Source organism: Pelodiscus sinensis, chromosome 1 (assembly GCF_049634645.1).
Source record: "Pelodiscus sinensis isolate JC-2024 chromosome 1, ASM4963464v1, whole genome shotgun sequence".
Lineage (NCBI taxonomy): Eukaryota > Metazoa > Chordata > Testudines > Trionychidae > Pelodiscus > Pelodiscus sinensis.
Genome location: NC_134711.1, coordinates 150,033,335 through 150,061,309, shown reverse-complemented (window position 1 = coordinate 150,061,309; position 27,975 = coordinate 150,033,335). Strand labels below are relative to the sequence as shown.

General features: G+C 45.2%; 1 long non-coding RNA gene across 1 annotated transcript in view; it reads right to left on the bottom strand.

The window, feature by feature from the left end:
- The window catches only part of LOC142826871 (uncharacterized), an 80,182-nt gene that overhangs the window by 27,249 nt on the left and 24,958 nt on the right, over window positions 1–27,975 (bottom strand). Inside the window, exon 2 of the long non-coding RNA XR_012901140.1 lies at window positions 2,266–2,374. This is a non-coding gene — a long non-coding RNA (uncharacterized LOC142826871). The remainder of the gene's footprint in view (window positions 1–2,265; window positions 2,375–27,975) is intronic.

Here is a 27,975-nt window from a genome sequence, read left to right as displayed (position 1 = left end):
ATACCACATGAGATCATTTAAGATACCCATATCTCTAGGATTATAACTTGATCCTCAGGCCACAAATTGGCAATTGTAATATTAGAAATAAAGGAAAATGTCTGGGGCTACAGTAGATATCTCTGGTAGCATCTTGCTAGGTTAGTCACCAAAAGGTGAGATCATTACACTACAGAGATAATCAACAATGATCCCCAACAAGCAAAAGCAAACACACTTTAAGTGGGTCTCCTCTTCCACGGAGTGAAATCCTGGCTCTACTGAAGCTGATGGGAGTTTTGCCAATAACTGGCATAACTTGGTCTTGACAGAAATTTGTGAACACAAGAGCCAGAGAGAGGCAAAAGAAGAACACCTGGGCCACTCAGAAAGTGATTGTATTGTGTTCCAGGACTGGGGCTATCTTCATTTTGGTTAGAAAACATGAAGCACATGTTGGGCAATATGAACATGCAAAAGGGTAGGTGATAATGAGAAAATACTATCCCCGTTCTGCTGGTTAAACTGAATAATAAGCAACCAGGTGGAGCAGGATCTTTAGCACTCATTTTAGTACAAGCTGTCAGCCTTTTTTGTTTCTTGTCTATATTAAAGCAAGACTACATTAAGTTGCTTAAAATGTTAAGTGGAATTAGACAACTAGCTTAATATCATTTACCCTGTGACCCAGCAGAGGTCAGTGCCTGAGGAGCTATGACAACAAAATCTGCCACAATTCCTCACACACTCTGAGGGAATCAGAAAAATTACAATGTCCTTAATATCAGTTACTTTAAACTAACTCTTTGAGTCATTCCTTTTCTTGCTTTTCTTCAGCAAACCAAAGACAATGAATGAGATTATTATGCAAACAGAAAGTCAAACAGGACAATAAAATAATACAATTAGTAATATAATACCTTGCTCCTATCTATTGCTTTTCATCAGTAGATCTCAAAGTAGTTTACAAAGGAGGAGAGTGTCATTATCCCCATTTTACAGTAAGGGAAACTGAGCTACAGAGTGATTAAAATGAGTTGCCCCAGATCACCAAGCGGGCTAGTGACAAAACTGGGAATAGCATCCAGGTCTCCTGATATGTTTGCATCACTGTAATATTTTTGCAAGTATTTCCAAGTATTTTGCAGTGAAGCTGTTATCTAAAAATGGCAATATGATCATTTTGTATAATCACAGCTAGTAGGTTAGAGAATTTTTGCACATAAAGAAAACAGATACACACACATTTATATACATAGATAAAAATTGCTATGATTTTCGGGTGCAAGAGTCATGCTATAACATCACTGGGGGTGTTTGTGAAGATGATGCTTTTAAATAAATGACTGTCTAGGAAGAAAAGATAGCTCAAAATCAGTGAGAGAGATTTAAAATGATAGCAAATGTTACTATGGGTTTAAAGTTCTCTCCACAGGATCAGTAGACCCTACTTTGACATCCCCTTTTATACTAAGGCTGTGTCCAGGGTTTTTTTCGAAAAAAGTAGTCTTTTTTTGAAAAAACTTCACCTGCGTCTAGACTGCAGCCGTGTTCTTTCGAAATTAAATTGAAAGAACGCGGCTTTTCTTTCTACGGCGGTAAACCTCATTTCACGAGGAAGAACGCCTTTTTTCGAAAGTGCTCTTTCGAAAAAACGCATTCTTGAATGCCAACAGGGCTTTTTAGAAAGAGAGCATCCAGACTCACTCGCTGCTTTCTTTCGAAAAAGCGGCTTGCTTTTTCGAAAGTACTGCTTGCAGTCTAGACGCTCTTTTTCGAAAGAGGCTTGCAGTCTAGACATAGCCTAAGCGCTCAACCCCACCTCCAAAAGGGGGAAATTAATAAAAAGGTTGAAAAAATAAAAACAAAAAATCCTATTTTAAGAAGAATTTTGACTCTCAATGTGCCGGAGGCTCCCCAAAGTTCACTAAGGACTTTGCTATTGATATTGATATGATGTACAAGACAATAGAAGGGTTCAAAAAAGAATGAGATAAATTCCTGAAGGATAGGCCCATCAATGGCTATTAGATGGTGTTCCCAGTTTCTGTTTGTCAGAAGTTGGTAATGGGTGACAGGGCAGGGATGGATCACTTGATGATTACCTGTTCATTCCTTCTGAGGCACCTAGCATTGGCCACTGCTGGAAGATGGGATACTGGACCAAAAAAACCTTTGGTCTGACTCAGTATGGGCATTCTTATGACATGGAAAATGTCCAGATATTACCGAGATGGGCAGCAGAATAAATCCAAAGGATGGAAATGATTCGATATTAAAGCTTACCACAATGGCTCATCAGTGTTGGAGCTTCAGTAGTTCACAAAGTAGCCTTGGTATCTTTCATAGAAGGTGCATATGGGATGGCATCAAGTCAAAATCATAGCTACATCAGCTAAAAAATAAAATTAAAAAAACAGTTGAAAAATAGTACTTCAACAGGTGTAGACAAACTGGGTTCCACCATGATTTTAACAGCTAGTGTGAATGGGAAAAAGCGTTTTTTGTAATGCAGTTGAAATGACTATTTACAGCAACCAATGTATTTGACGATTTTAACACTTTTTCCTGTTCACAAATGGACATTCCCTTGATCACCACTGATCATCTTTCATCAGCCTCAATCAGCCTTCTGATGACACAGAGGGGTAATGATGGGGTAAGGCTGACCTAGGAGAGAAGGCCTTAAAAGCCAGAGGCTAAGCAACCAGGGGACTATAAACAGGGGAGTTTGAGAGGGAGTTAATAGGAGGGAGTCCTAATATAGCCACTATGGTTAGGAAGGGCCACATTGCTAGTACCAATGCTGCTCCTGTCTACCCAGACAAACATCCTGACCATGGATGCCTCTACCCAGAGTGGTGTGGTTTTGCAGACTGTGGCTTGCATTTCCCACTCACGGAAAACCAGGTAGGGGCAGGGGTTACCTCAATGTGAAAGGTGCCTGCTACTGAGAACCTCTCAGGAAGCAGGTGGGAGAGCTACAGGAGAAGGTGGGCAGACTGAAAAGCATCCATGCCCATGAGGAATTCCCTCCACCCCTGCACCCAACCAACCCACCATGGTGATGGAGAACTGTTATGCTCCCCTGAAAAAAGTGATGAGCAATCACCCTGTAAGGTGGAAGAAGAGAAGCCATGTACTCCCAAGGTCTGCAGCCACAGCTCCCAGGAGGAGTTGTAGGGTAGTGGTGGTGGAAGACTCTTTTCTGAGTGGGGACAGAGGCACCTATCTTTTGCCCTGACATGGCAAGGAAGTATGCTACCTGCCATTGGCCTGAATCTGAGACATTATGGAAGGATTGTTCAGTATCTTTCTAGGAACGGTATACTATTGCAAGTTACTCTATACCAGTGTTTCTAAAACTGTGTTCCATGGCACACCAAACACAGTTGGAGGTGTGCTGCGGAGAACAACAGAATTCAACAGAGATCAAAAGGGCCGCCCTAAAAAGGGCAGGTGATCTTTTTTGCTCAATAACTTTCCCCCCATCTTTTTTTTTTTTTTTTGGCGCAACAAAAAGTCCTTGGTGTTCCTCATAAAAACAATTATTGTTTGGTGTTCCTCAGTCTTAAAAAGTTTAAGAAACACTACTCTATACTCAGCTATCAGCACCATCCACTTAGCTGTTGAGTACAGCCATGCAGGGAGATGAATCTTGTTAGCTTCAACTAGGTTGCCTGTAGAATCTTTTTAGAGTCAGAGGGAACTAAGGGCTGCAACATAAAATGTCCTGACGAGAAGTCCTGGGAAAAACACTTGGGGGAAAACTTGGGTTAAGGTTTGTATTTTGGTGGTATAATTCGAGCTACCAATAAAGTTTGACCACAAGAAGTGGGTGAATTGGGACATTATCCTGCATACATAAGCTCTGTTTGAAGCAAGGTGGAAGCTCTATCTTCAAACAAAGAATAACAAGAATGCTTTACTTTTCAAGCAATATTAAAATGAGTTTATTTAAATACTTGAATACTAATATAAGAGAAAGGGTGAATTTCCTATTTTTTAAAAATAATACTTTTAAAATAAGAAAAAGTCCCCAAGATCAATATTTTTCTTATAATTTTAAAAGTATGAATAACTAATACATTAATAATAAAAGCATAAATAACCAAGACTGAACATACCACTAGACTTTTCAAAGGGTTTCTTTTCTTTACATATAATTGTATAGGATCACAGGTTATACATCATCATTAATTTGACAGCCTGGCTTTTCACAGCTCTAGTTTAATCATTTGGCCTGTTGTATCTGACACAGGATTTAAAATATATTACAGCAAAGCTCCAGATTCAAACAAATTTCCTCAAGGTTATTACATCTTAGCTTGTTTTAACAAATGTGCTTACCAACTTTCAAAGGTTGGTTAACTTGATTTCCCCTCTAGTTGTCTCCTCTAAAGTATACTTTATTTACACTATTGGCAGGGTATTAGTAGGGTAAAAATTAAAAATGTAATGCACATAAACACATAAATGCTTCTAAACACATTAAATTTTTGGGAAGGGAAAATAATGTTCACATTTTAGGACTGAAGTGTGGAAAAGAGAATAGGGGAAAAAATCGAAGTGAGCTCACTAAGGCTCATTCAGGACTGCCAAAATAAACCGGAATGTTACCACTTCATTATGGGGGGCAGACAATATAGGCGTGGGGAGGCATTGCTTTCACTAAAAAACTGAAGTGGCCCCACCCACCATGTTTCTGCCTACTGGGGAAGGCTGGGGCTCCTGCTGTGGTTTGGTTGCCTCTGGGGTCAGAACAGGGCGGGGGGGGGGGGGGGCAGCGGGGAAGCTAGTGCTGCTCGGCACTTTGGGAGGCAGGAGGGGGGAGCAGATTTGGCGCAGTGCCCAGTGCTGAGGGGGGGAGAGAAATGCATTAGTGTTGGGGGGGGGGGGAAGTGGGCATAATAGAGGGACATGAGGGTTCAGGGCAGGGCCCAGTGGCCACAATGGGGTCTGGTTGGTATGAAAAGAGTGGGTTTGGGGCTTGCCTCCTCATGCCAGGCCTTCACCCACCACCCATGCACTTCATATGTGGCTTTCCCCCAATGACAGCTTCTACTTTCTGCAATGCAGTCTCTCATCTACATTCTGCTTTCCCCATTGAATTCCACACTCTTGCTCAGTGTTTACTCTTTGTCTTGGAAGAGATTTGTTCTCCATCTTTCCTTGCTCCAACCTCCTGCCACCCAGCCATAGGTGCTGGAATTCAGGAGGTGGGATAAGAGAAGAGTACTGCTGCATCCTTCAGCTTGAAGTGGTTTCCATGATGTACAGGGTTTACAGTTTGGTTCACTGGCTCTCAGCTCCCCCCCATACAAATTCTTCCAGCATCCCTGCACCCAGCTGCTCTTGCCTACACTGTGGGAAGAGAAAGACTCCTCATCCTTTTGCTCTTACTGAGTCCAAAATTTCTGACCTGAGAAATGAAAAACACATGACCCAGTTCTTCCTCAGAGTTGATTCCCACTTACCTAGAATTTCTTTTCTCCAGAAAAGAGGTTTTTCCCCATGTTCTTTTTTCCAGGTTCATGTTATTCAACTCCACATATCCTGCCAGCACAGGTGAGGACACACAAAATAGAATGTAAGCTATCAGATCCATCTAGTATCCAAGTAGTTCAGGCATCTTCCTTTCTCACTAAGTTGATCCTATCTTCTGCAGATCCCCTGGCTTGAATTATTTGTCTCCCAAGCTCAGAGACTCTTCCAACCCCAGTCATTTTATTTCCTCAGTTTCTTGTGGTTTTCAGTGCTTCTGTTGCTGAAAAGCAACACATAACTTGTGTAAGGAAGGAAAGAGGAGTCCAGAAATGTGGAGGGGGGATTTAAGAGATGCAGGACGAATGGAAGACATTGTAAATTAGGAGACTAAAGGCAGAAGGATAGGAGACAACAAGGGAAACAGATCAGAGAAAACAGGATTTTAGGGGGGTGATTTGCTAGCCCGATGAGTACATTGGTTTGGATCCCCCAATATTTCTTCTGTTCTAAGTCACTGTGCTACTTCGATCACCTCAGAATGGCAAGTTATAGGAAAAGATCTAACAAAATCAAGTTAGGTATTTCTTAAATGGTGATTTAAATATCCAAATAGTAGGCAGGTACTAAAGAACACAGGGAGTTAATGTGTTATCCTTACATCTTGTTCTAGAGACCTGGAAGGGAGGCCAAATTCCAGTGCCAGGAAATCTGCATGATGCTTAAGGAAGATTTGAATATTGCTCTTGTCACTTTTATTGCCTTTGACTCTGCTCATCCTTCCTCCTTTCCTCTAACTCTACTGATGGCACAGTAGTGCCCACTTCCCAGCCATCAGCCTGCATCTCTCTCCCACCCCAATAATCTCTTCTCTCCCCAGAGATTGTAAAGCCAAGCCCTAAGCAGAGAAATGGTAGCATGTAATTCAGAATGAGGAAGGAACAGTTCCCTGAGCAGCATTCAGCGCCTCACTCACTCTGACCATGTGTTTTAATAGGGAGGGAGGAAGGAAGGGAGAGAGAGGTACAAACTGCTACCGAAGCACAGAGAGACCAGTGGAGGGAACCGAGATGGTTGCCAAGGAGTTAGAGAAAGCTGGTAAAGGAGCAGGACATAAATCCCAAATACCAGACAATCCCACTTCTGTTGAGACACGTCTCTTAAGTTACGAGTTAGAAGAAGATTGTTTGGTCTCATTCTAGTCTCCCAGTGGATATTTGCTTAACTCAGATAACTGGCACATGGTGAAGATTTCCATTTGCTGCTCCATACTGAAATAGCAGGTGGTTGCAGGCAGGGATTGAGGAGGACTGGAGGAGCAAGGTGAAGCATGTGCCGGATGAAGTTGCACTTTCAGATGCACTAAATCAGAATCAGCATTTTTTAAAAATAAGAGCAATAATGGAAGCCATGTGCATGGCTCCCATGCCTAGCGACTCCTGTAAGGTAACATGACAACCTAGAGCATGATATTCGAATATTCTGACCAGTAACTGATGGCTGTAAAACTCCCTAGCCCTCTCTTTTACTGATCTCTAATGATGATGAGAAATGTATGTAACGTATATACAGTCAAGTAACACATACACATCCTTATAACCACACGTCCTAATCACAAAGTATGTGATTTTTTTTTTTTTTACATACTGAGAGCCCAGTTGTTAAACAATTGAAACCTAACATAAAACTTCCTAACTGTCAGGGTGGTGAAACACTGGAATAAGTTGCCTAGGGGGGTTGTGGAATCTCTATCACTTGAGATATTTAAGAGCAGGTTAGACAGACACCTGTCAGGGATAATCTAGACGGTGCTTCGTCCAGCCATGAGGGCAGGGGACTGGACTCGATGACCTCTCAAGGTCCCTTCCAGTTCTAGTGTTCTATGATTCCAGGCACATAATCTTGCAGAAAATGGTTATACTTAAGCAGTGACCAGATGGTTCATTAACTACATCCCATCTGCAGCTATAATACCTAAATCTGTAGATCTCAAAGAGTTTTACAGGGAAGAGTATGTCACTAGCCCCAGTTTACAGAGAGGAAAAACAAGACAGAAAGAAGTTAGTTGACTCATTCACCTAAAGCCACATAGCAAGCCTGTGTCAGCAATAGGACCTAGATCTGCCTCCCACTCTTTTATCCTAACCACTCCCTCCATGTCCCTTGGCTGCATAAAGCTGCTAACTTCCTTGTATGTTGCCTAATCCCACTCAGGGCTTTTATACTTTCAGTGGGTTAATTAGCACTAAAGCATTTTTTCCCTCTGTGGTCTAGACATAGAAATATCCAGATTTTGTTTCCCTTGAAAGGCAGCCATCCTGGAAAATGTACTTGATCCCATGTTTTTCTAAGGCCAGATGGGGCTAAATATGATTTGAGGATTTTTTTTCCTTTTATGTTTCTTTGCCCTTCTTTCAAGGACTTGCAGCATGTTTGTTTTCTATTGAGGATGATGCCAACTATAAAATCAGAACAAACTATTTTCAAGGTGGGGAAACTAGAGAATGACGGATTTGCTGTTGCCAGAAAGCAATAATAATAATAATCCATTGACCTACCAAATAAGGCTGGAAATAAAGAAAGCATGATTAAATTTTATATCATTTCAGCCTGGTTTGCGCTCAGAAGCAGTGAGCGTTTTCAGGAGATGGTCATGATTTTCTGTAATACTCTGGAGACTATGGACTGCATTACAGTCTCAATTAGGCTGTGATAAATATGCAGTTATTCCAGCTTGATTTGAATTACTTCAGATAGGCACTCATGTGGGAATTCTCTGTGTGATTTCTCCATGTGGTTGCCACTTGAGTAACATGATTATTCCAAACTCATGCAAATAAAATCCTTTTGTCACGCCACACCAAGGCACTGTGTACTCTCTCCTATCCATAGCCTATGGGTCAGACCTTTATCTGGTGTCAATCAGTGTAGCTCCACTATTTGCATCTATTTTGCTCAAATACACACAGAGACATTCCAGTCCCACCCTCCTAATCAGTCATTTCTTCAGAAAAACATCAGCCTTCTAATTGTTGAAACCTGCCAGTTAATATGGCAGCAATGTATTTTTTTCCACCAGCAATGTACTTGCCATACATACGGAGACTGCATAAATGTAATATAGCCATATGTACTGGATTTATTAACAAGATGTCATCTTCTCATGATATTTCCAGTGTTTGTTGGTGACAGAACAAGCCCCAGATAATTACACAGAGCAATTACCACACACATTGCCAATACCAATGGTCTTTTTCTCGCTGAAATATGAGTGTACAGTACTAGAAATAAAATCAAACACTTGGGCACTCAGCTAATATTTATTGGACAAACAGTTTTATTCCAAATTTCCCTATCAAAGCCAAGTTTATGAATGTTGACACACAGTAGTGACATTTATATCCCTCTTCAGGACGTTGAAAAATCTGTTTCAGGCATTGAGAAGTGCCAGCACAATTAACTTATATAAAACCATAAGTATTTTACCTTTAACATGTTGTGCTAAAGATTCAAAGATAAAGCTATTTTCCCTCAAGCCACTTTTACTGTGAGTGGCACCTGAAATTAGCCAGGTAGCAAGCTCACGGGACACTTGGGGATAGGTGATGTTTTAAGGGTGGTTGGGGTCAGAGCAATCCTTACCCATATGCAGTTGCAGAGAACCTGAAAGTCTGAGTCAGGGTTATTGTTGAACAAAATACATTAAGGCTATGTCTACATTGTGCATTCTTGCCCAAGAAGATATGCAAATGAAGCACGGTGATGAATATCGCCGCACCTCATTTGCAAACCTAATGAGCCACCATTTTTGCACAAGGGGTTTTTGCACAAGAAGGAGCAATCTAGACTGCTCCTTCTTGTGCAAAACCCCCCTCTTGTGCAACAGCCGTTCTGCCTGAAAATAAGCGGTAGAATGGCTCTTGTGCAAAAGCCCCTTGTGCAAAAATGGTGGCTCATTAGGTATGCAAATGAGGTGCGGCGATATTCATCACCGTGCTTCATTTGCATATCTTCTTGCGCAAGAATGCGCAAAGTAGACGTAGCCCAAAAGCTGTCAGTAGCTAGATGGCCTCCAAGATCCTACATATTTGTACCTCGGACAATAGACTTGACTCAATCAATAGTATGGATTTCTCCATTGCCTTCTAGACTGGCCCAACATTTCTAGACAGAAATGAACAATCTATGATATACACCATATGTATCATCTTACGCATTAATAACACATTCGATACTTCCCCTTGTACTTTTCTCCAAAGCAGTCACCATCTGTAGTTATGCTCTCGCTCCTGTTGTTTCAAACTATTGTATCATGTACTTAGCTGGGTGTCCCTGTATTGTCCAAGTGGAATGTATTTACACACTTCGGCTATCTCTACACTGGCACAATCTTTCACCAGAGCTATGCAAATGAGGCTAAGCGTGGAATATTGCCACACCTCATTTGCATATCTAATGAACCACCATTCTGCAGAAGAGACTCTTGCACAAGAAGTAGCTGTTTACACTGCCCCTTCTTGCGCAAGAAAAATCCTCTTCAACAATGCCGTTCTTCCTGAAAATAATCAGCGTAACAGCGTTGCGCAAGAGAGTTTTCTTGCGCAAGAAGGGGCAGCGTAGACAGCTCCTTCTTGCGCAAGAGCCTCTTCTGCAAAAATGGTGGCTCATTAGATATGCAAATGAGGATCAGCGATATTCCATGCTTAGCCTCATTTGCATAGCTCTGGCGCAAGATTGCGCCAGTGTAGACATAGCCCCTATGTGCTGTTATCAGTGCGAGCAGTTCTAGTGCCAAGAGATACTGACTTGCAGACAAACATCTGCTTTTGACATGGCCTCTCTGTTACTCATAGTATAACTCTTGCCTACTTTGGTTCTAGCACCAGGCCCATGCTTCAGGCTCTTTCTTTCTCCTACAAGGCACTTTGGGAGGAAGGGTGCCAACAACTTTCCCCGTCTGGGAGGAGGAAATGGTGCTGCCAGGTGGAGCTGTTCTGAATTCAAACTCCAGGCTGAATGCCCATTGGGGCAGGCGATGAGGTGTAGAAGGGAGAGGAAAGAATGTCACTGAGAAGACACAAGAAAGAGTTTTCCTGCTCTCCATTCCAGTGCCTGGACCTGGCACAGCCCTCAGCAGCCCACAGCATCTCACCCCCAGACTGAAGCCCATTTAACACAAATGGAGTCTAGAGTATTTTTATCTGTTACGCTCTAGCATGGCTCTACAGAGCATATGTGAACTGCAATTTTTCCAAAGGCTTATAACTTGGCCAAGTTAGGGTAGATTTTCATAGGACCAGCAACAGGCAAAGCCCCGACACAAAGGCCACTCCTCTGCCAAAGCATGGGGAAGGTAGAGTTTTTGAAGCAAAGGGTGACAGAATTGGGCAAAACAATGTATTTTCCCCTTGCTTTGGTCTCATAAATGGCTGAACTGTTTTGACTGACATTAAAAAACAAAACCCAACAACAACCACCACCACCACCTCAACCTGAGGCACACATCTGGTAAGGGAAATGTCAGCATAAATAGTTAAAGTTTGGTAAAATTATAAACAAAGCAGAGTCTTATGTCTGGAAAAGCATTGGGCAACCTTAAGAATAATTTGTGCCTACAATCTTGTCTATGTTGTGTATAACCGAATATTTCAATGGTGCTATTTGTGCCTGTTATAGGCAACACTGCAGACTTCTATTACAAACCCCTGTATTCATTTGCTCATAACTTTGTAAACCATTTGGGGTTTTGGCTGAAAACGTCCACAGTTGGTATCCAACCAAAGGTGAATTGTTTTTGCAAGTTCAAGCAAAGAACTGTTAAACTAGTTCTTAGTTATGTGAGAACAAGAAACACATTGAATATGTTGTCCATTGTAAAAAAAAATTGTTCTCAGGTTTATTTCCAGGGCAATTATTCAAAGAGGGCTAAACACTGAAACAAGAAACTTCACATTTAAATAATCTATGAAGAGCAGTACGTGCCTGGAAAGGTTGCAAAAACCTGGGTTGCCAAATAACACAGAGATGGAAATCTTTGGAAGGAGGCAGCAGGTTTGTAGAATTTTTGGTGGTTCCCAAAGTGGATCCAAGTCCTGTCCCTCCCTCCCCAGTTCCCTTGTAAGGGTGTGTGTGTGTGAGGGGATGAGAACTCTGGCTCACGGGTAGGGCTGAGGAATTTGGAGTGTGGGAGGGGCTCAGGGCTGGGGCAGATGGCTGGGGTGCAGTCTCTAGGGTGAGGATGAGGGATTTGGAGTGTGGGAGAGGCTGGGATGCCTTCTCTTCCTGGCACCACACACACTCTCCCAAGCCCGAGGCAGGAAGGACTCCATTTGAAGTTGCCTGGGTTGGCGGAGGAGAATGGGGGGAGAATGCCACGTGCCTCCTCCCATCCTTCCTCAGCAGATGCAGCAGTCAGCCTGCTGCTGGAGCTGTTCCCTATAGCCAGGCTGCAGAGGTAGCAACCAACAAGTGAGAGCACTCAGAGCAGGGCGCAGGTCGGGTATCTCAGTTGAGGCAGCTGGCAGGGATGCCTGCAGGAGGTCCACAGGGGCCAACAGGAGGGGGTAAATTGAGCTAGAGAGATTCGTGGAGATTAGGTCCATCAATGGCTACTAGCCAGGATGGGTAGGAATGGTGTCCCTAGCCTCTGCTTGTCTGGAAATGGATGACAGGAGTGGGATCACGTGGGGATTATCTGTTATGTTCCCTCCCTCTGGGGCATCTGCTATTGGCCACTGTGGGCAGACAGGATCCTGGGCTAGGTGGACCATTGGTCTGACCCAGTATGGCCGTTCTTATGACGGCCCGAGACTGGTGGAGCCCAGGCATCATGGGCCCATAAAACTCGCTGCCTTTGCCTCCCCAATTGTTCTGTTGAGGGGCAGGGTTTGTCTCTTCTCTTGGCTGGAATGAGCCATGGGGCCCTTCTTCAGGCCTGAAAGCTTTCCTGGGCTCTGTACATGGACTACACAGGCTCCACAGGAGTTCATGGCATTTCAAGCACAGGCACGGTGACTCTGTGTTGATTCCCATTCTCCCCCACCCACTTCCCCCCACGCACTGATCTCCAGCTCTTGTAGCAGGGCGTCTTCGATATTTCTTGCTTGGCCATTCTACTGATATGGGATATCCTTGGAGGAACATTAATCACATCCTCCTTATTTAGCAATCCTATGGAACTTTAGGCTCACTCATGGGACAAGGTCACCCTTTTGCTGCTTTGGGATACTATGACCATATACTGCTTTGCATTTGGCAAGCACTGAACTGGAGCTCTTATCTAGGAGCCACAGCACCCATGGACAGTTAGAGAACCAATCAGCTGCCAGTGAGAATGGGGACATCAGAGCCCAACTTCTTCTATGGCAAATCAGGGTTCTCAAGGGACCACAGAATCTCTCTCAGATTGTTCTCACTGCTGTGTGCACATAATGGGCACCCTTCTTTTAGTGTCTCCCTCCCAATACTTGGCCTGTATATTACTGCTCTCACGCTGGCCTTTATTTTTAATACTAGGCATGTCCCAAGCCATCTTTTAAGGCAGCAGATCACATAAGCAGTTGGTCACAAGTCAGTTCTTTTCTACTGGACTGGTCCTCACAATGGCCTGGAGCTGGATTCTTGGTGTTCCTGCTATAGGAAATACATCTCCGCCTTTTTGGAATGCGAGTTCAGGATCACTTTGGATAGGTCTGAACTGAAATTAAAAACATATGGCTGGCATGTGCCAGGTGACTCGGGTTAAGTTGTTTGGGATAAGGAGCTATTTAACTGCTATGTACCGTATTTTCCGGCGTATAAGATGACTTTTTATACTAAAAAACATCCCACAAAAATCGGGGGTCATCTTATACGCCGGGTATAAACATACTGTAGTTTCGGCTACTGTGACAGGGTGCCCCCGTCCCTGGGTGCGCCCGCGGATGACCCCGGCAGCGGGGGGAGGAGAGCAGGAGCCGGCTCGCTCCCCCGGCGGTGCGGCGCGTGCGCCCGAGTCTGCCCGCCGTGTTTAAAAGGCGGCCGGACCAGCTGGTCAGGGGCGGAAGTGGCGGAGAGCGTGGGGCCGGCTGGGGCGTCCCAGGGAGTGACCGCAGACGCCAGCCGGAGGAGGATCGCGGCGGGCACGGCTGGGAGCAGGGAGGCAGCCAGGGGGCCTCCGGGGAGGACTGCGGATGCCAGCTGAGGGAGGAGGCTGGCAGAAACCCCGGGCAGCGGCAGCAGGGACAAGCGGGGAGCACGGAGCTGGCATGAGAGGCAGGCACCGCGGCAGGGCGACCCGGGGTGCCAAGGCGGCAGAGGTGGCCCAAGAGGTCACGAGGTGGCGGAGGACGGTGACGCAAGGGGAAGAGAGTTCCAGACCCCCGGATGTGCACTGGACCTGGAGGCGAGGCGGCCCGAGACGCTGGCCCTTGGAGCGACACTTCCAACAGACCCAGAGGGGCCATGAGTAGCCCCCCTGACGGGCGCCGGGTCCTCCCCATCCTAGATTACGGGGACTCTCCCCCAACCAGGGAAACGGACGGCTTGTTGGGCGGTAGGTTGGTCTCTCCCAGATAAATGGGCGTAGACCGCAACCTTAAACCCCCCTTTGCAAGCAAGCCTAGAGCAAAGCTAGGGAGTGGGGCCTCCGTGCAGTCAACGCGAGGACCCATCCCCACACGGGTTTGGGGGGGGAAGGGGGAGGCGGGCTATTACAACCTTTGCCAATCTGAGCAGGCTTTGTATGCATTAATAGAATACACCGCTTGCTGGGATTGGCTCAGCGCGGTACATACAGTATCAGCACAGGGACGTTCTGTATAGGGGGGTAGTCTTATACTGCGAGTATAGGCCAAAACCTATGTTTTACCTGGAAAATTAGGGGGTCGTCTTATACGCCCAGTCGCCTTATATGCTGGAAAATACGGTAAATGTTCTGGCTTGAGCGGCAGCCTGAGCTCTGGGACCCTCCCGCCTCGCAGGGTCCTAGATCCCAGGGTCCGGCATAAGCCTGAACATCACAGGCCTGTCTGCCTGTGAGCCTAAGTCAACTGGCACAGGGCAGTGCAGGTTTTAAACTGCATTGTATACACAACCTAAGAGGCCTGTCTTAATCACTCCCCTGTAATAAGGAAGTCTATTTTGACCTTTATCATCTATTTTGGGGGCTACATTCCTAGCTCCTTGATTTAATTTTAAGCTCAAGAAGAGACAATTCCATAGTTTCTCTCTTTTGCTTGATAAATAATCCCAGATTTCCTCTCATAGACCATACAATGGAAACAGAATTCTCTATTTCATCTGTGTTCTGGGGCTTTACCACCAGGGAAGACAAAAATACTGAACACCCCACGGACGTTGTGACAGGGCGCTTGCCCTGCCCTTTAAGGGCAAACCCCAGCCAGAGAAAGGGTTGGGAGTAATGCCCCAGCTGAGGCAGGCCTCATTAATTAGGGGCCAGCTGGGGCCTATAAAAGGAAGGCCTTCTGGAGGGAGGAGGAAGATGGGCTGCTGCCCTGGGAGGAGAGTAGGGAAGGCCTAGCTGCTAGGGGAGCAGGAGGTTCCCTAGAGCAGTGGTCCCCAACACGGTGCCCGTGGGCGCCATGGCGCCTACTGGGGCATTTATGTGCGCCCGCCTAGCGCTGCCCCACTTGCACTGCTGCCGTGCCGTGCCACTTGTTGATTTCAGCCCCTCCCCCCATCTATCCCCTTCCCTCCGGCCTCTTGTCTAATCAGCGCCAGGAGAGCTCGGGAGACCCTCCGCCTGCTCCACGAGGAGCTTGGACCCCGGCGCAGGCAACACCCCACCCAGTGCTCTGCCTCGCTCCTGCTCCCAGGTGTTTGTCCAGGGCTGCCAGCCAGCTGCACTACCATGCCGGCCCCTCCGCACTTCCGCAGCACCCCCGGGAGCTGCCGGCCGCAGAATCCCTTGCAGCGGCTGCGGGCGAGCCCTGGCCTGGCGGCTCCTCTCTCTCCTCTTGCTTCACATCAGGGAAAGGTGTGTACAACTGCAGAGAAAGGGAAGTAGGGGGACCCGTGACACTTTTCACTTCTCCCCCAGAGTGCTCCGATATTTCCGCACGTGCTGTGGGACACAAGGATTTGGTGGGGAGAGGGAAAGGAGACGGAATTCGGTCAGTGGGGGAATGTGGGAGAGGGGAGCAAACTGGGTCTGGTTGGGATCGGGTTTGGCTGGGAGGGAAGAGGATACAGGGTGGATCAGGTGGGGGAGAGAAGAGGGGTGGACTGGGTCCAGACACTGAGGGGTTGGGTTTGCATGGGAGGGGAGAGAAGGTGAAAATTGGGTTCCGTGAGTTCATGGGAGGGGAGAGGGGGAGTCGGGATGTGTGTGGACAGGGATGTGTATGGAGGGGAGACAGGATGTAGGCTGGGTTTGCCCGGAGAGTGTGGTGGGAGTCAAAGAGAAAGGGGCGCTTTCCTCCTCAGTGCCGGTCTTGGGGGGTGCGACCAAAAAAATGTTTTGCTTGGGGCAGCAAAACACCTAGAGCCAGCCCTGGCCCCACCCCTGGGTGCGCGGCCTATGCGCAGCACCTCCCCTGGGTGGCCCTGCCCCCGGGTGGCCCAGCAGCCCTGCACGGCGCCCACCACACAAAAAAGTTGGGGACCACGGCCCTAAGGTGAAAGCAGCACTGGGGAAGCAAGGTGGGGCAAGGAGGGTTCAGGCCGAGTAAGCTCCCCGGCTGCTGGGCCTGAAACACGGCCCATGGAGTAACAACTACCCCCTGGAACGGGGGCTCAGAGTCTGATGTGGGCACTGCCAGAGGGTAGTGTCCTGAAGAGTACGCCATGACCGGGAGAAAGAGAGGAGACACCACCTGGAGGAAGGCAGCCAGCAAAGGTGTGAAAGAGCTAATTCCCAGGACAACTGGCTGGTGATGTTGTGGTGGTGAGTCAGCCCCCTCACAGGTGCCTTCCATGTACCATGACATAGGACCATTATTTGTATTTCCTGGGGCTTTTTCTTTGTTCCAAGTGCTACTCGGCTGCTCCTATAGCACCCAGCATGGCATTTGGAGGAAGAAGCTCAGGCTGCAGGAAGGAAGAGTTTGGAGGATGTGGTCAGTATGTGTACACATGGCTGGAATGCTACTTGCAGTTGCAGTTTCTCAATAGGTCTCTCAATAAAGAGCCAGTTTACTTCCACATGAATGGAGTTTTTTCAGGATGTTACACAGCACGTGATATGCGAAATGAGATTGAAGCAGTCAACCTTGTGAAATTCGCAGCAAAGGAAAGAGCACGATTATAAACAACGCAGCACCTAGAACAGAGCAAACAGAGAGCACAGGGAGTGCTGGATTTCCAGGTAAAAATCTTTGCACAAACGTGAAAGCAAGAATTGGGACTGTATGCAGAGTTGACCATGAGAGCTAAAGATGAGAAAATTAAAGGCAAAGTTTTTGTCACCATCTAACCAGGGGGGAAATGAGAAGCGAGACACTATTGACAGGATTAATGCCTGAAATGCTGGAACAGCTGATAAAAATGTTTGAGGAGTAGTGTGACCCCCAATAGAATGAGAAATTAATGCAGAGAGGTGTGGGAAACAGAACCATTTTATGGCCCTCTGCCTCAGCTACCTTAGGAAGAAAAAAGCAGCAGTATGTTCCGTGATTAAGGATGTTGACTTCCCATGAAGAAGTATCTGTAGTGTGACTTTGGCAGATACAAAGACGTAATATTCATGGATTGGTGAAGAAGGCTGTCAGTCATCCAACTGCCAAACATGTAGTTATATACTAAGATCAATAACCAGTCTGATTCCAGCTGGACTGTGGCACCAATTAGTTTAATCCCATCAGCACTGATGAACAACAATATTAGACTGGAGAAGTGTGTCAAAGTGCTAGTGGTATGCAACAAAATCGTTGTGAGGTCAGTGAAATAAGAGATGGTCTGGCCTGCAGTTTATAGTGGTTCAGACACAACAGTATCTCCCAGTGCTTGGAAGCAGGGCGGTGCAAGTCACAGATTTGATCACAGTACAACACCAGGATATCTTCAATATGAAAGAAGAGGAAGAACAGTCACCATTGGACCAGCCCATCATTCTAACAGAACATAAGGACAGCTTTCAAGGAGATAGATTCAGAGAAGGCAAAGTAAAGATAGCAATACCCCCACTACCACTGCTTACACCATTGAGGTTACAATATCACATTACTTTATTTCTTAGAAGCCAGAAATTTAACACCAAGCTCCATTAGTCCTGGTGGAGCCATTGACCGTCTTAGCTAATATCATTGATGGGCCTAACTTTCATGAACTTATCTATATTTTTAAAATCCAATTATAACTTTGTCTGTCACAACATCATCTGGCAATGAGTTCCACAGGTTTACTATGCATTGTATGAGGAAGTACTTCCTTTTGTTTCTTTTAAAACTTCTGACTATTTATTTAATTGGGTGGCCCCTGATCTTATCTGAAGGGAGTAAATAACACGCCTCATTTATTTCCTGCACACCAGTCATGATTTTATAGACCTCTAACATATCCCCCTTATTTATCTCTTTTCCGAGCTGAATAGTTCTCTGCATATGGAAGATGTTCCTTATTCTTAATAATTTTTGTTCTTTTCTATACCTTTTCAGTTCTAATAATATATTTTTTCAGTAAGTGACCTGAACTGCTGTAGTATTCAAGGTGTAGGCCAGTGGTCCCCAACCTTTTTGGGTGGTGGGCGCCGCGCGGGGCTGCTGGGCCGCGCGGGGGAGGTGCTGCGCATAGGCCGCGCACGCAGGGGTGGGGCCAGGGCCGGCTCTAGGTGTTTTGCTGCCCCAAGCAAAACATTTTTTGGTCGCCCCCCAGGACAGGCACTCAGGAGGAAAGCACCCCTTTCTCTTTGACTCCCACCACACTCTCCAGGCAAACCCAGCCTACATCCTGTCTCCCCTCCATACACATCCCTGTCCACACACATCCCGACTCCCCCCCCCCCATGAACTCACGGAACCCAATTTCCACCTTCTCTCCCCTCCCAGGCAAACCTGACCCCTCAGTGACTAGACCCAGTCCACCCCTCTTCTCTCCCCCACCTGATCCACCCTGTACCCTCTTCCCTCCCAGCCAAACCTGATCCCAACCAGACCCAGTTTGCTCCCCTCTCCCACCTTCCCCCACTGACCGAATTCCGTCTCCTTTCCCTCTCTTCACCAAATCCTTGTGTCCCCTCCCCACAGCACGCGCGGAAATGTTGGAGCACTCTGGGGCAAAGGTGAAAGTGTCACAGTCCCCCAACTTCCCTTTCTCTGCAGTTATACACACCTTTCCCTGATGTGAAGCGGGGCGCCACAGGCACCCCTCCCCTGCAAGAGGAGAGAGAGGAGCCGCCAGGCCAGGGCTCGCCCGCAGCCGCTGCAAGGGATTCTGCGACCAGCAGCTCTTAGGAATGCTGCGGAAGTGCGGAGGGTGGTAGTGCAGCTGGCTGGCAGCCCTGGACAAACTTCTGGGAGCAGCAGCGAGGCAGAGCACTGGGTGGGGTGTTGCCTGCGCCGGGGTCCAAGCTCCTCGTGGAGCAGGCGGAGGGTCTCCCGAGCTCTCCTGGCGCTGATTAGACAAGAGGCCGGAGGGAAGGGGATAGATGGGGGGAGGGGCTGAAATCAACAAGTGGCGCGGCGCGGCAGCAGTGCGAGTGGGGCAGCGCTAGGCGGGCGCACATAAATGCCCCGGCGGGCACCATGATGCCCACGGGCACCGTTTTGGGGACCACTGGTGTAGGCATACCAAGGATTTATGGAGCAGAATTGTGATATTTACTTTCTCTTTATTTATCCCTTTCCTAATAGTTCCTAACTCTGCTAGGTTTTTAGACTGCCATTGCACATTGAACAGATGTTTTCAGAAAACTATCCACAGTAAATCCAAAAACATTTTTTGAGTGGTAATCACTAAACAGATGCTGTCATTTTGTAGCAAAATGCAGAACAATGTAGCACTTTAAAGACTAACTAGATGGTTTATTAGATGATGAGCTTTCATGGGCCAGATCCACTTCCTCAGATCAAATAGTGGAAGAAAATAGTCACAACCATATATACCAAAGGATACAGTTAAAAAAAATGAACAAATATGAAAAGGACAAATCACATTTCAGAACAGGAGGGGTATGCGGGGGGGGGGGGGGGGAGGAGGAAAGAAGGTAAGTGTCTGTGAATTGACGATATTAGAGGTGGGAAGAGTGGGATGTTTGTGAGTTAATGGTATTAGAGGTGATAATTGGGAAAGCTATCTTGATAATGTGTAAGATAGTTCAAGTGTTTGTTCAATCCTCTTTGGAGAGTGTCGAATTTTAACATGAATGACAGTTCAGAGGATTCCCTTTCAAGTGCAGATGTAAAAGGTCTTTGTAGCAGAATGCAGGTGGTTAAGTCATTGAGACAATGTCCTTTCTGGTTAAAATGGCAAGAAACTGTTTTTTCTTTGTGATCTTGTCTGATATCTGTTTTGTGGGCATTAATCCTTTGGCGAAGTGTCTGAGATGTTTGTCCAATGTACATAGCAGACGGACACTTTCGGCACATGATAGCATAGATTATATTTCTGGATGCGCAGGAATATGTGTTCTTGATCTTATAACTCACTTGGTTAGGTCCAATAATGGTATCAGCAGAATAAATATGTGGACAAAGCTGGCAACGGGGTTTGTTGCAAGGGAAGGTACCAGGGTTGGTATTAGTGTGGTATGTCCTGTGGTGGTTGGTAAGAATCATCTTGAGGTTAGGTGGTTGTCTATAGGAGATTATGGGTCTGTCTCCCAGAGCCTCTTGGAGTATGGTATCCTGTTCCAGTATAGGCTGTAGTTTATTGATAATGTGTTGGACAGGTTTAAGTTGGGGGTGTAGGTGATGACAAGTGGTGTTCTATTGTTGGTTTTCTTGGGTCTGTCTTGAAGTAGATGGTTTCTAGGTATTCGTCTGGCTCTTTCAATTTGCTTTTTTATTTCTCCGGGTGGGTAGTTGAGGTTTATAAATGCTTGGTAGAGATCCTGAAGCTTCTGGTCTCTGTCAGTGGGATTAGAGCAGATGCGGTTGTATCGAAGGGCTTGGCTATAGACGATGGATCGTGTGGTGTGTTTTGGATGGGAGCTGGAAGCATGTAGGTAACTGTATGAGTCGGTGGGTTTTCTGTAGAGAGTGGTGTCTAATTTTCCATTGTTGATTTGTACTGTGGAGTCCAGGAAGTGGATTTCTCGTGTAGAATGGTCCAGGCTGAGGTTGATGGTGGGCTGTAGGTTGTTGAAATCTCTGTGGAATATCTCCAGTGTTTCTTGGCCATGCGTCCAGATCATAAAGATGTCATCGATGTACCATAGGTAGAGAAGGGGTGAAAGGGGACGGGAGTTGAGGAAATGTTGTTCTAGGTCAGCCATAAAGATGTTAGCATACTGTGGGGCCATGCGTGTACCCATGGCTGTGCCGCTGATCTGGAGGTATAAGTTGTTCTCAAACTGGAAATAATTGTGGGTGAGAACAAAGTTACATAGGTCTGCTATCAGGTTGGCAGTAGTGTCCTCTGGGATAGTGTTTCTAATTGCTTGTAATCTGTCTTCACGTGGGATGTTGGTATATAGAGCTTCTAAATCCATGGTGGCAAGGATGGTGTTATTGGGGAGGTTATCGATGTTTTGTAGTTTCTTTAGGAAGTCAGTAGTGTCTCGGAGATAGCTGGGGGTATTGGTTGCGAAGGGTTTGAGAAGAGAGTCTACATAGCTGGATAGACCAGTAGTGAGCGTGCCAATACCAGAGATGATGGGACGTCCAGGGTGCCCAGGTTTATGGATCTTGGGAAGTAGATAGAACAATCCTGGTCGGGGGTCAGAAGGTGTTTCTGTGTGGATTTGTTCCCGAGTAGCTGTGGGGAGGCTTTTAAGGAGACAGTGTAGTTTCTTTTGGTATTCCAAGGTGGGATCAGAGGGGAGAGGTTTGTAAAATGTGGTATTCGAGAGTTGTCTGGTTGCCTCCTGGTTATAGTCGGCCTTATTCATAATGACCACAGCACCCCCTTTGTCAGCTGGTTTGATTATAATGTCCAGGTTGTTTTTGAGACTCTGGATGGCATGGTGTTCAGCGCGGCTAAGATTGAACAAACACTTGAACTATCTTACACATTATCAAGATAGCTTTCCCAATTATCACCTCTAATACCATTAACTCAAACATCCCACTCTCCCCACCTCTAATATCGTCAATTCACAGACACTTACCTTCCTTCCTCCCGCCCCCCCCCCGCATCCCCCTCCTGTTCTGAAATGTAATTTGTCCTTTTCATATGTGTTCATTTTTTTTAACTGTATCCTTTGGTATATATGGTTGTGACTATTTTCTTCCACTATTTGATCTGAGGAAGTGGGTCTGGCCCACGAAAGCTCATCATCTAATAAACCATCTAGTTAGTCTTTAAAGTGCTACATTGTCCTGCATTTTGCTTCAGCTACCCCAGACTAACACGGCTACATTTCTGTCATTTTGTAGGTATAGTTGTGATTATTTTCAATATGCACTATTTTGCATTTATCAGCATTGATCTTTGTCTGCCATTTTTTGTTGCCTAGTCACCCAGGTAATATAAGACCCCTTTGTAAAACTTCACAATTTGCTTTGGATTTAACTATCTTGAGTAATTTTGCAATGTCTGAACATTTTGCCCACGTCACTGTTTACCCTCTTCTCAAGGTCATTTATAACAATGTTGAACAGCACTGGTCCCCTACAGATCCCCAGAGGACACTGCTGTTTACTTCTTTCCATTCTGAAAACTAGCAATGTTTTCTATCCTTTAACCAGTTTTCTATCTTTTACCTCTCCTGTGTTAGAATTCTGTAGTTCCTCCACTCAGAAACCAGGGCCTGGGTTAGAGTATTCTGTGGCTTAACCATGTTTATCCAGCAGGACTGACTAGGTTTGGTTATCTGCAGTTATTCCTTTTGAGTAAGTCTACACTGCGTAACTATTTTGGGATACTTGAAGTATCCCAAAATAGCTACCTCTGCGTCTTAGTGCACCTGATATTTCGAAAAAAAATCAAAATAATGGGTGTGCTATTTCAGCATCTCTGTAACCCTCATTTCATGAGGGTTAAGGGATGTCTCGAAATAGGGCATTACTTAAAATTTGGCACTGTGTAGACATGCCAAATTTCAAAATACACTAATCTGAAATAGAATCAAAATAAGATACGCACTTTGTGTAGAGCAAATAGTGTATCTTATTTCGACTTTAGGGTGCTGTGTAGACGCACCCTTTGGGAACTTGTGACAGGTAGGGAATACAGTGACCAGACAGCCTTCTCAACCCAAATATTTTATAATTTCAATCACAAGAACATAGCAATAAGAGAAAAGCATTTTATAACAACAAAAGTTCTACATGCATATTTCTCTTACCTAGAGCCTTACCATTCTAGTGGGAACCTGGGTACATCTATCCTATCCCAGGCCTCCACATACATGATGCTCTGGGTTCACAGTCTCAAAAACATTCCCTTCTCTTGAGGAAGTGTTTGTCACCTTTAAACTTTCCCCAGAAGGGGACTGATTCATTTTTGGGGAAAACTGTCCGGCAAGTCCAGCAGATGGTTGCACCAGAGCATCAATGAAAAGGGCTTTTGCATTGTCTATCCAGTGTATGTCTGTCTTTGCCTCCCTCTTCTTGGGTTTATTTCCTAGCAATGTGCTACTGAATTAACTCAATGTACGCATACAACAAACACATGAATAACCAGGCCAGCACACATTATTCAGACATTAATAATGGCAGCTGATTTGTTTTTAGGTTTAGGTTGAATGAAGTCAATGGATAGGGCAAAATGGTGTACCCATGTTGGTCCCAGGATATGAGAAAGAAGGGTGGGTGAGCGAATACTTTTTACTGGACCAACTTCTGTTGGTAAGAGAGACACACTTTTAAACTCAGAACCAAGAACTGAGGAAAGGCTCTGTGGCGCTCGAAAAACTCTCATCAACAGAAATTGATTCAATAAAAAAATATTACCTCACCCACCTCATCAGCTCACTAAGTCTAGGACTATACTAGACCAGACAGATCAATTTAAGGTATGCCATCCAGCTACACAAAATGCATAACTGGATTTGGCTTACCTTAAGCTAAGCCGCTGCAGTGTCCACACTGCAGGAGGCACTGGCTTTCCTTACTCCTTGAAGAATGAAGAGTACTAGATGCTCGTTGGGGGCTGCCCACAGAATTCGATTTATGGGTCTACATTAGACCGGCTAAATGGAATGCTAGTAGATTGAGCTCCAACGGGTTGATATTTTCTATAGTGTAGACATGCCCAAAGTGAGACATTGTACTACTTCTGCGCTCAGGGGTTCACACACAAGAAAAAATCAAAGAGAAAGGCATAGATAGAGTGTGTGTCTATTAATAGAGTGCTTAGTCTACACTGCTTTTCAAGGATGTGGTGAGATCTTTTCAAAAGTCACCTAGGTGACTCAGGAGCACAAGTTCCTTTGGGAGAAAAAATGGGATTCGTACTCATAGGTCACATTGGCGCTTTGGAAAATCTAACACTCTGTCATTATCTTAAACCCACAACACTACAATATTCAAGTGGGTTAGCCACTGTGCTAAACTTGTAGTTCTGTGGTGATTCTGCTGTTCTCAGAAAAGCGTGTCAGGCCACATGGACACGACCCAATGCATTTGAGTTCAGTGATCCTGACACTAGGATGTGCATTGATCCAAAGTGGGAGACATCCTGATTTGCCATCTGCAGAAGAGTTCCACAGTTTTGTGTCCATTACCCGTTGGTACCTTTCACAGGTAAAGGCCCAATCTACACTATAGACTTATAGCACTGGAATGGAATTTTGTAACTAATAAGTTAGTTGTAATAAATGTATGTAATAGCAAAAGGATTGGATTAAGCTTAAATACAAGATGTAGGCCTCACACAGGGCCACGCAGCTTTAACCTAGCTCCAGCTCTGTTTGATGTTAGCAGGTTAAAGTGAAGGGATGAAATACTGTAATACATAGTGATGCTAGTGTTAGTAAGGCCTTGTAGTAAATAGAATGTAGTTTAATGTTAAAAGATTTTGTAACTTTGTTAAAGTGACTTAGAAGTACCCCTTTGTTCCATGCTGCAATTCTGTAAATGTATTGTTTTGTGAATGAGAGAGAGAATGTTTTAGGAGAGATAAGTGTGAAGGCCACTGCATGCCCAAATGGTCAGAGGAGGGGCTGAGGACTCAGAAGCACCAAATAATTATCGACTAAGTGAAAGAACTCAGAAGACTGAGACTACCCGGGCAGATTGAAGAACCTGAAGCTAGAGGCAAGCACCCCTTAATAGGGAACCAATCACAACTGTTGCCAGAAAGACAACACCCCCGTGGAGTCGTTGGCACACTGATACCAGATGACTGAGAGAACAACTTCTTCCCAATAAGCATATGTTGTAGGAAGATTGATTGTGATGCTGAATGACTAACTAAGGCCTGACGAGGCAAAATGCATAGACTTGCATGGAAGTCTATAAAGGATGGGGAGTCTTGTATGATTCTTCGGGTTCTGTCCTGCTAAGACCAAGAGGAGCATCAGTCCGGACTGACATCAACCCGGCTCCTACTTCGCACCTGACCTATTTGGCCAATAGGTTGGGCCGAGCAACAGACTGGTAACTATTCCATCAGCAGGATGTGTTTGTGTGTGTATGTGTATGCAAATGCATATGCTACTTTGTTATATCATAGAATCATAGGACTGGAAGGGACCTCAAGAGGTCATTGAGTCCAGCCCCCCACCCTCAAGGCAGGACCAAGCTCCATCTACACCATCCCTGACAGATGTCTATCTAACCTGTTCTTAAATATCTCCAGAGAGGGAGATTCCACCACCTCCCTTGGCAATTTATTCCAATATTTGACCACCCTGACAGTTAGGAATTTTTTCCTAATGTCCAATCTAAACCTCCCCTCCTGCACTTTAAGCCCATTACTCCTTGTCCTGTCCTCAGAAACCAAGAGGAACAAATTTTCTCCTTCCTCCTTGTGACACCCTTTTAGATATTTGAAAACCGCTATCATGTCCCCCCTTAATCTTCTTTTTTCCAAACTAAACAAGCCCAGTTCATGAAGCCTGGCTTCATAGGTCATGTTCTCTAAACCTTTAATCATTCTTGTCGCTCTTCTCTGTACCCTTTCCAATTTCTCCACATCTTTCTTGAAATGTGGCGCCCAGAACTGGACACAGTACTCCAGCTGAGGCCTAACTAGTGCAGAGTAGAGCGGCAGAATGACTTCACGAGTTTTGCTTACAACACACCTGTTGATGCAACCTAGAACCATATTTGCTTTTTTTGAAACAGCATCACACTGTTGACTCATATTCAACTTGTGGTCCACTATGACCCCCAGATCCCTTTCCGCCATGCTCCTTCCTAGACAGTCGCTTCCCATCTTGTATGTATGGAACTGATTGTTCCTTCCTAAGTGGAGCACTTTGCATTTCTCTTTATTAAACCTCATCCTGTTTACCTCTGACCATTTCTCTAACTTGCTAAGGTCATTTTGAATTATGTCCCTATCCTCCAAATATTGTCAATAAATGTGGCGTGTTGCCATATCCCCCTGAAAAAGATCCCGTGTGCTTCTTTTAAGCATAACAGACTTATAGAGGTATAAATGACATGCCACAGAGCAACTGACTTATACCAACCTAACCCCTGTGTACACAGAAGTACCTATGCCAGCGGCAGGAGCTCCCCTGTCAGCATAGGTAATGTCTTCACCTAATGAGCTGCAGTGGCACAGATGCACTGCTGCAGCTATTAGAGTGTACACTTGGACTCAGTACTTGGTGACATTTCTTAAAGGTCTGATTTCCCCCCCCCTCGATATTTTTTTCCATATGCCCCATATTTTTCCTCACAAGTTCTATATAAACCACCCCTTCTGGTCAAAAAGCACTGGATATGGTCCCCATCAGGACTTTCCAACACTGCTGTTGAGTCAGGCAAAGGTGTCAGTACAGAGTGTGTTTGGCCTTTTCTCCCTCTTCTGGCCAATGCCTCCAATACTGTAACAAAAATGTCCATTTTACCGTATGTCAACCCTCTATGGTAGAAGAGGAGTAAAGGATCAGAAAACATAACTGGTTTTCCCATTAAAATCTCTAATGGGATTTTAGCCCCATTTGGTAAATAAGCATATGTATAATGCCAGTTTCCTGGACCTCGTTTGCTGGAGCTTTGTTCCTGACAAATATATTGATAGCACAGCTCAATGCACTCTTTGTATAATCTGAGCTGGAGAGTGAGAGGTGGGTATGTGTGTAAAGTACTGTAAATAACGTGAAAGAATGTTGGGGAGGGTATTTGAAAATACTGTTCCTGACCCTTGATTTAGTAGAACTGCTGCATTTAAAAAACAAAATATTTGCTCTTAAAATACCTTTGTGACTTTTTGAGCCCCCATAAGGATGAATTGCCTCTGGCCGAGGAGGTTTAACAGTTTCCAAAGAGAAAGTGAAATTCATCAGAGTCCATTCATCAGCTTTTCCCTCAGCTTGGTGGCAGAATTGTGAGGCGGGGATCCTAGGAGGCCACAGAACTGCCATCTTTTGGGAACAGCTTTAAAATTTGTTAGCCTTGACTGAGTTCAAAACTAAACCTGTATGGTTGCTTATTGTATTACTATTTGGCCAACACAGTCACTACCTGACCCTAAGTAGCTGCCAGGAAAGAGGTAGGGAGTAAGGGGAGCAAAGCTGGAGCTGTTGAAAAGAAATTCAGGGAGAGAAAGGGCTGAGGGATGAAGTGAAGGAGAGGCTGGACCGTAATGGGAAAAGAACCAGGGACAAGGATGAGGAGGAAAGGTCAGGGTGTAGGAAAGAAATATAATGATGAAGAAAAAAATGATGAGAGACATGGCTGAGGGAGAGAATAGGTGGAAGGGAAATTCTGCAGGGACCAAGAGAGTAATGAGGGCCTTGTGACTAATGCACAGAGCTGGAACTCTGAATCTCTGGCCTCTCTCACTGACTGAATGTGTAACCTTGGGAGAATCAGGTCTTCTTCTTGTACCTCAGTTACCCATCTATAAAATGGAGAGAATAATAGAGTCAAATCTCACAAGGAGGTGAAAGCACCATAAGATCATTCTATGGAAGTATCAGCAGTAACGCGGCATTTATTAGGTAGCTGTGAATCAGAAAAAATGTTGCTCACTTCACTCACATCTACAACAATGTCACTCAAAGAACTACTTAGGATTCGATAGCTATGCTCACAGATCCATGAACATTATATTAAGTGTCATTTACAATATAGTCCCTAATGCAAAAGCAACTCTTTGTATTTACTCCTTATAATAATCCTTTCTTCTTGTGCTTTCGGTAAATACTTTAAAGGTACATGCTTGGAATGTCCAAATCATTTGAATCTCTATTAAATCACTTTTGAACTTATTCGTTTTATTTAGGATTTGGGTTTTTTTTTGTTGTTCTTGTTTTAAGCTCACATAGGTACAAGGAAAATCCTTAATATTTTCCGT